The 9,170-nt window shown below is 39.6% G+C and overlaps 1 non-coding gene across 1 annotated transcript; it reads right to left on the bottom strand.

The window, feature by feature from the left end:
• Positions 1-8,072: 8,072 nt before the first annotated feature.
• LOC112066238 (U6atac minor spliceosomal RNA) lies at positions 8,073-8,198 on the bottom strand. Its single transcript, XR_002892494.1, has one exon. It is a non-coding gene; the product is annotated as a U6atac minor spliceosomal RNA (small nuclear RNA).
• Positions 8,199-9,170: the final 972 nt, after the last annotated feature.

Raw genomic sequence — 9,170 nt, 5'->3', positions numbered from 1 at the left:
GGTCCCTTGGGAGAAGACTGGGAGAAAGATTAACAGTATATAATATTTGACTGAGATAAGGGGTGCCCAGATGGCTAGTGAAACATTGTTCCGGGTGTGCCTACTAGGGTGTTTCTGGAAGAGATTATTAGCATTTGAATCAACAGACTGAATAAAGAGCATCATCCATTGAAATCCCAAATAGAATTAAAAAGGTGGAGGAAGGGCAATTTCACTCTTTCTCCTTGAACTGAGACATCTTTCTTCTCCTGCTCTCAGACATTGGCACTCCTGGTTGATAGGTTTCAGGCCCAGACTAGGATTTATAGCATCTGCACTGATTCTCAGGCCTTTGGATTTGGACTGAATTATACCATCCGCTTTCCTGGTTCTCTAGCTTACAGACAGCAGACGGTGGGACTTCTCAGCTCCCATAACTAAATGAACCAATTCCTATAATAAATCTCCTCTTAAATATATCCATATATATCCTGTAGGTTTTGTTTCTCTGGTGAACCCTGCCTAATACACGGAGGCTAGGAAGTCTAAGATCAAGGGGGCAGCAGATGAGGTGTCTGGTGACAGCCCATTTCCTGGCTGGAAGGTGGCCATCTCTTCATTATATCCTCACCTGGCGCAGAGCAGAGAGTAGAAGTAAGCTCGGGAGTCTTTTCTTCTAAGGGCAGTGACCCCGTTCTTCAGGGCTCTGCCCTCATGACCTAATTCCTTCCCAGTGGCCTCACCACCAAATGCCATCAGATTGGGGGTTAGGATTTCAACATATGAGTTCTGAGAGGACACAAACATCCATTTCATAGCAGGGGGTAAGTGGGGGGAGTTAGGCTGATGTGAGAGGTTGTACATCTGTGTCTGTGCAATCAGTACACTCCCAAATGCACTTCAGATGGCAAATCTGCTTTGGGGAATAAGTGGACAGGGGCTGAAATATATAAATCTACTTTGAAACATACTAGTTAACAACTACACATACATATCTACTATGGGTAGCCCCATTTTATTAGGACTTGCATTCCTTTTTTTTTTCGGCCGTGCCATGCAGCATGTGGGATCTTAGTTCCCTGACCAGGGATCGAACCTGCAGCCCCCGCAGTGGAAGCTCAGAGTCTTAACCACTGGACCGCCAGGGATGTCCCTTGCATTCTTTAATCTATATATACTTTTGAGTGGGTGTTAAAATTTCAGATGAACTCTGACAAGCATCGTCCACAGTGTCTCTCCAGTTAGTAAGCTGAATAGTTGTCTATCAAGGAAACGTACTCTATTCTCCTTTCAAAAGAGAAGCATTTAATGAGTGGCAGTATTTTTTTTTTTTTGGTATGTGAGAAGTACTTAAGTTGATCTGCCACACCTTAATTTCAATCCAGATTGTGTTATTTTTATATTGTTCCAAAACCACACAGGTGCCATTTCTCAAAATGAGTTGTAACATAATTACTCATCAGTGACTAAAAACTTTTCTTCATCTTCCTTCCTCTACATAAAGGTTGACATTCATTTTAATAGAGCACAATTTTGAGGCTTGGTTTTTAAGTTTCCTAATTGCATGTGCAAATAAATGGTACACTTCTGGTAAATCAAATAATGGAAACAGGAAATGTTGGTTTACCTCAGAGTAAGATAAACATCATTATGGTTCTCTTATTTCCCTTGAAAGTCTAGGGCCAAATTATAGCACTTAAAGTGGCCAGCAATACTTCAGCACCTCAATTAAAGAAAATGCTTGGATTGAGAGACACAGTATCTTACAGTCCTAGTTGGCTTAGATTGGAGATAAAAATCCTTCCATCCATGCAGTTCTTTGCAGAGTTCTTTCATGTAATAATGTGGTCCTTCCATTACCTTCAGCATCAGAGAAATGGATTTTTATGTCCATGTTTTATAGAAATCAAAACTGACATTGTGAGTGATTAAGGTACTAGCTGAAGGTCACATAGCTAATAAATGATGGAGCACAGAGTCAAACGTAGGTATGCAGATTGGAAGTCCACAGCTCATTTTGTGTCCCCAACACCCCTCCCACTTTAGATGGGGTAGATGCAGTAATAAACCAGACACATCCAATTATAAGAGACAGAAAAACCCGGCCCAACCTGGCTAAAGCCAAAAAGGGGAATCAACTACCTAAGTAATTTTAGAGGCCACAGGTGAGACTGCTCTAAGACTGGACTTGGTTAGAGGCAGAAATCCTATCATCACAAATACATTTCTCCCCGTCTCTCCTCACTCTGTTGGCATTAGTTTCAGGTTCAAAGTGGAGGCGCCTAGCCAGTCCAGGGCAAAACAGATAACACGCTTCCCAAAGTATTAGCATAAAGCCCAGGATTCTCTGAGATTGGATGACTTGGATCGTGTGCCCACCCCTGGACTCATCACATTGGTCAGAGAGGTGAAATCACACTGATTAGCCAGACCTTGGTCTCCATCCAAATCGTGGGGATTGAAAGTGGAAGAGTGGTTCCCCCAAATGTTTCAGGGTGCTGTTACAAAGAGGATGATGGATAGTAGACCCTCAAAACAGCAGATAGCCACCCATTACAAAGTTAAAAGAGACTGAGACGGTCTTACCTGACCCCTGCTGACATCCCCAGACAGTCTTTTTTTTTTCCCTTTCTTTTTTAAATTAAAGCACATTAAACAGCAATTACATTGCAATATGAAAATTTGTAATTGATTGATCAATTAATTAATCTGCTACTATTTCTGGTTAAATGCCTTTCAGTTATACTGTTTTTACTGTATCCTTCTCCCTGGCAGGCTTCTGGTTCAAATCACAGCTCTGCCAATTTCCTAGACTTGGACAAATTTATCGGCTTCCCTGGGTCACAGTCCCTCCTCTTCATTTGTAAAGTGGAGATAAAAAGAATACTCATCCCACGGGGTTGCTGGGAGACTTAGAGATAATGCATAGAAATTGGCATGTATTAGTGCTCAATAATGTTTGATGTGGTTATTGCTGATGTTGTGTAGTTATTATTGTCATCAATACCCATAGCTGTCACCTCACACTGGTCAGAATGGCCATCATCAAAAAATCCACAAACAATAAATGCTGGAGAGGGTGTAGAGAAAAGGGAGCCCTCCTGCACTGTTGGTGGGGATGTAAATTGTTACAGCCACTATGGAGAACAGTATGGAGTTTCCTTAAAAATAGAGCTACCATATGACCCAGCAATCCCATTCCTGGGCATATATCTGGACAAAACCATAATTTGAAAGGAGGCATGCACCCCGATGTTCATTGTAGCACTATTCACAATAGCCAGGACATGGAAGCAACCTAAATGTCCATCAACAGAGGAATGGGTGAAGAAGATGTGGTACATATATACAATGGGATATTAGCCATAAAAAGGAATGAAATAATGCCATTTGCAGCAACATGGATGGACCTAGAAATTCATACAGAGTGAAGTAAGTCAGAAAGAGAAAGACAAATATCATATAATATCTCATATGTGGAATCTAAAAAAATGGTACAGATAAACTTATTTGCAAAGCAGAAATCAAGTCACAGATGTAGAAAACAAACTTATGGTTACCAAGGGGGGGAAGGAGAGAGTGTGGGATGTATTGGGAATTAGGACTGACAATATATACACCACTATGTATAAAATAGATAACTGATGAGAACCTACTGTATAGCACAGGGAACCCTACTCAATGCTCTGTGGTGACCTAAATGGGAAGGAAATCTAAAAAAGAGTGGATATATGTATATGTATAACTGATTCACTTTGCTGTACAGCAAGAAACTAACACAACATTGTAAAGCAACTATATTCCAATAAAAATTAATTAAATTTAAAAAAATAAATAAAGGTCAGCGGAGGAAGAAAAAAATACCCATAGCTGATGGGCACAGTTCCTAAGACTTAATAAGTGATCAATGAATGCTTCTTCCCCTCTACCCAGGCCTCTCCTTACCTAGCATCCCACCAAGACCCAAGAAAGAATAGGTTCAAACACTCTCTTTTACACTGCATTCAGGTCAATAATCACAAAAAGAAGCCTTCACAGGTTGGTGTGTGTGAAGTCCACACCCCTGGCTATTTGACCACAGTTCTAATTGCTCACTATAATGCTTTTAGAAAATAATTACTTTCTTGCAAACAAACTTTGCACTTGGCAAAAAGAGAAATCAGTCTTGTATTCTGAATGCCTGAGCAATGCCTCCCAATATACAGGACAATGGTCAGAATGGAAACAAACGTAAACAACAGCAACGGAAAATGCAGAAGACTCGATGCGGAGCACACCAATTCTGCACCTCTGGGAAATTAGAGACACAGCCTCTTTTTAGTCTAATCTCTCTTTGACTCTAAAGATCAGCTTCATCTGCTTTGTTCCTATGAAAAATTTCAGTTACAGTCAGAATTAAGTTTCCTGACACCGTGTAAATATGACCCTTGTCCCTGCTCTTACTTGCAACTGTAAATTTGGTCATCAATACTTGCATACAAATGTTAAACAAATACTCTGGGGGGAAGAAGAGGCAAGGGAAGTTGACTCTAGCTGTCTAAGCAAGTTATATCAGTGACCAGCTTGGGATCATGTCCTTGACCTTTGAAAATCCCCATTGCCTGCGCTACCAGGCACCTCCAATTAAGCCAGGTTTTGTGTAGCTGTGGTTGAACGTCAAGTGGATAAACAGACTCAAAGCAGGAATTGACACTGGATGCTCCCATATTAATTTGACAATATCAGATTTATTTTGGCATTGTTCTTCATACTCTATGTACATAGAACTTCATGAAACACTTCAATTGTATCTTGTCATTCACTCTAAAAAACCCATTAAAGTTGTTTATTGTGTTCATTTCCTTGGAGACGGAAGTAGTAGTTCAGTGAGCTTGAATTAAGTAGTCCGATGTAAGTTTGCTTGTAAGTAAGGAAGCCAGGCAAAAGCAAATATGGAGTCAGTTTAGTATTATAATTAACAGAGTGAATTTGGGAGCTGGGCTCTACCTGTGTAGTCTGGAGAATGTTAGTTAACATTCTAAGCCTCAGTTTCCACCTTCATAAATGATTATAATGAGGCCTGTCAAGGATTAAATGAGCTAATACATACAGGGCGTCGATAACAGTGCTTAGTTCACAGGAATGGTAATTGTAAAACCACTGCAATAAATGAGGCTTTTAGTATTAGTTATTCTTTTCATCCTCATCCTAGAATTTTTTATGAAATGCATTTTCTTTTTCTGTAGTCAACATATGTGTATAGTCCCTAGCATGAGCATTTTCTATAGAGAAATGAAAATAATTCTTTCTATATCTCTAGCAAAAATATAGTCTCTTCAACTAGTTATTAGTTCATGATGATAGACAAGATGATAGAAAAAAATCTGTAGCGCTCACAAAACTATTACATTTGAGACCAGGTTTTCTGAGATTCTATGTGTAGGTATTTGCTTAATCTGCATTGAAAATTGTTTCCTTCCAAGACAAGCATGTTTGAAATAGCTGAAGAAATACGTGTAGAGTCTCCTAGATTATTGATTTGAAAAAAAATGTTTAAATGTCGAATATCTCCCTGAAAGCTTTCTGACACCATGACAAGTTAAATTTTTCACAAAACAGTTTGGCCTCTAAAATGATCAGTTGCAAAATGCCAAAAGTAATCAGGAGGGATGATTCATGACTTCTACACCTGTTCAGAGGTGGATAGAACCAAGAGTGGGTGGCAATTACATCAAAGCAGCCATTTGGACTCTCCTCCTTCTTGGCCAATTAACTCTAAAAAAGATCCTTTGAGTTTGTGAGAAAAATGACTTAGGCCTAACTCGAAAATTTGCTGGTTGGCATACATAGGTATATATTGCAATGTTCTGATCATGAGGAAAAAGAGAGAGAGAAATACTGTAAATAAGTTGGCTTTAACAAAGCTGGACAGTTTTCAAGAGCCAACTCATTACTATTAGGGGTTCTCAAAGCATGGCACATGGCTCACCTTTACAAAACTCATTCAAGATGCTTAATAAAGATTCAGATTCCAGGGTTTTGCCTCTGAGGTACTAAATTGGAATCTTGGAGCACAGGGCCCTGAATCTTCGTTTCTAAAAAGAACTCCAAGTGAGATCTGTGCACATTACATCGTAGTCACTGGCTTTGAAGCACAGAATAGAGCAGACATTAACCGCAGCATGTGTTGAATAAAATTATGTGCACATATGCAGTTTTTTTTTTCTAATTATTCAGTTTTTTAAAAGTCAGTGTTTGGTCGGATTTCAGTACATAATTGCTCAGATTCTTTTCTAAATATGTCTCTTCTCCTTGCATGCACGGTCCCAGGTTTTGTCCTAACTTGGCTCTCAGTAAGAGAAAATTCTAAGGACCATAGCAGGATGTGCAATGTGGAGAGTTGAATCCCTTGTTGCAACGGTCTAATCTGTTGGAAACCAGGGGAGTCAAGGGTTTTTCCTCGCCTGCTGGTAGCAGTTTTCTACTCTTACTTCTCATATATTCACGGTCCTCAGCTCAGTCATTTAGAAAATGGGATTAGAAATAAAATTCCTGAGTCTGCGTGTAGTTATTTAAGCAAGTCACTAGGCAAGCATGGTAAAATCTTTTTACACTTCTCATTTTAGCAAGGTAAGGATTCTTAAGTATCCTGAAAACACAAGCACTCATGAGAGTGTGCACATACAGACACATACACACGACTTTGAGCTGTCCAATCATAAAATTTTTTTAAATGTACATTATATTGCTATAACATATTACATATAATTATGTGGTATATAGTATAATTATATCACTATATATCATGTAACTACATGTTCTACATTATGATTAATTATACATCCCATTATACCTGAAAAAAAGACAATTTTCCTCCATCTTATATTTTAAAGTCCCTTCATACTTCATCCAGCTGTTCCACAGGGGGCCCCAAAGTGTGAAACAGAAGTAATTCTTCTAATGACGTTAAGGGGTAGGATGTTCTTCCTCATTCTTGCTTATTAGAAGCAATAATGTTTGCCCCATCCAAACACAGAACGTAGAATGCCCTTTGCTCTCCCTTAATTAAAAATGAAATTCATTTTTTCCAAATCACGAAATTAACACAAGAAGAGAAATTAAATTAAATCTGTGCTGTGCAATTAAGTAAAAAAATTTTTCACATTATTTCTCTAGAGATAATGAAAGGTTAACTGTGCAACAAGGAACCCTCCTTCTGTCTATAAAGATGCTCCATGGAATTATGGGGCCTTTCTCCAAAGGCGGGGTTGGGGGAACCCTGGGAGGGCTCAAGAGAGGCTGGTGCTGCCTGAAGCTTTTCAGCCAAGACCCCTGAAAGCATCCTACCCTCATCTTATATTCCAAGTCATAACAGGTGCCTAGCATGGGATAGAGGGAACTGAGGTTTGTTGAATGTATTTAATGCATCTACAAAGTAACAGACATATGTGTTGTTTCATTTAATCCTAGTAACTGCCCTACCAGGCAGTTATGACTATCTCCTTGATGATATGAAAATCGAGGGAGGCTAAGCTATTGTTACTTTCCCAAGGTCACAAAGCTGGTAAGCGACAGGAAACAGTTCATCCCAGGTTGGCCTGACCAGGACTTACCTGCCCAGTCTATCATGGGGGCTCTAAATCTGAGACACTGCATGCTTTTGCCGTCACCTTCCTCCATGTCCTCATGTTGAACCACACTACCTTTTCCTCCTCACTTTCTTGTCCAAGAATTGGCAAACTAAGGCCAAATCCAGCCTGCTGACTGTTCTTGCAAATAAAGTTTTATTGGCACACAGCCACCCCATTCAATTACAGTACGTATTGTCTATGCCTGCTTTTGCTCTGCAACTACAGAGTTGAGTAGTTGAGACAGACAGGGCTGCTGCACAGCCCATAAAGATTAGAACATTTATTATCCGGCTTTTAAAAAAATTTCTCCATTTTATTCTGATATATACTAAATATGCAATATGCGTTACATAACTCTAAATACATCTAACATTTTCTTCTAACACAGTATTTTTTTTAACATCTTTATTGGAGTATAATTGCTTTACATTGTTGCGTTAGTTGCTCCTGTATAACAAAGTGAATCAGCTGTATGTATACATATAAAAACAGTGGTTTGATGCCATGAAGTAGGTAGCAATGCCTTAACTGTGTGTGTGTTGTCAGGCCCCAGGGCCTCTTCCATCCTTGTCAAGGGGAGTGCTAACCTTCTCTCCTTTCATGCAACACTGTTATCTGGCTTTTTACAGAAGTAGTTTGCCAGTCCCTGCTCTTGTCATATTGGCCTCCTCTCTGCCCCAAGATCAGGCCAGTCCTTTTCTCCTGCTTTAATCCTCCCCAAATGCTCCTCCTGTTGCCTGGAGTCACTTTCCCTGTATCTTCCTGTGGGGACTCTTGCTCATCTTTCAGGCCTTGCTTCAAATGTCATTTCCCTCAGGGAACTCTGCTGAGCACCCCAGCTAAGCAGTCCTAACTTCATTCTTTGACCTCGTTGTTGTATGTGTTTATGTGCTTTTTTGCATCACCAGCCCTGGAATGGAGCTCCCCATTGGTAAGGATGGTATCTATTAATTCACCTCTCACAGCCAAGGTATAGCAGACTATTTGTCATGGAGCAGATGCTCATATAACAAATGAACATTCTAGAAGAAATTCGGCAGAAGATAAACTGTAGCCGGGAATCTTCTCTCTGACTTACTCCAGGAAAGCTCTTCCCTGTTTAAAATGAGAAATACTCTTTTCAGAACCACCGTTACCTAGAGGTACAAAACTAGACAGAGTTAAAAATATATTTATAGTTGTAGGAACAGATGTGATTAAGCTGTTGTTCAAAAGGATTAAGCTGAGCAGAAGCAAGAAGAACTACAGTCCCGCAGCCTGTGGAACAAAAACCACATTCACAGAAAGACAGGCAAGATGAAAAGGCAGAGGACTTTGTACCAGATGAAGGAACAAGATAAAACCCCAGAAAAACAACTAAATGAAGTGGAGATAGGCAATCTTCCAGAAAAGCAATTCAGAATAATGATAGTGAAGATGATCCAGGACCTCAGAAAAAGAATGGAGGCAAAGATCAAGAAGATGCAAGAAATGTTTAACAAAGATCTAGAAGAATTAAAGAACAAACAAACAGAGATGAACAATACAATAACTGAAATGAAAAATACACTGGAAGGAATCAATAGCAGAATAACTGAGGCA

Source organism: Physeter macrocephalus, chromosome 14, assembly GCF_002837175.3.
Source record: "Physeter macrocephalus isolate SW-GA chromosome 14, ASM283717v5, whole genome shotgun sequence".
NCBI classification, from domain to species: domain Eukaryota; kingdom Metazoa; phylum Chordata; class Mammalia; order Artiodactyla; family Physeteridae; genus Physeter; species Physeter macrocephalus.
This window is presented reverse-complemented; position numbering and strand designations above follow the sequence as displayed.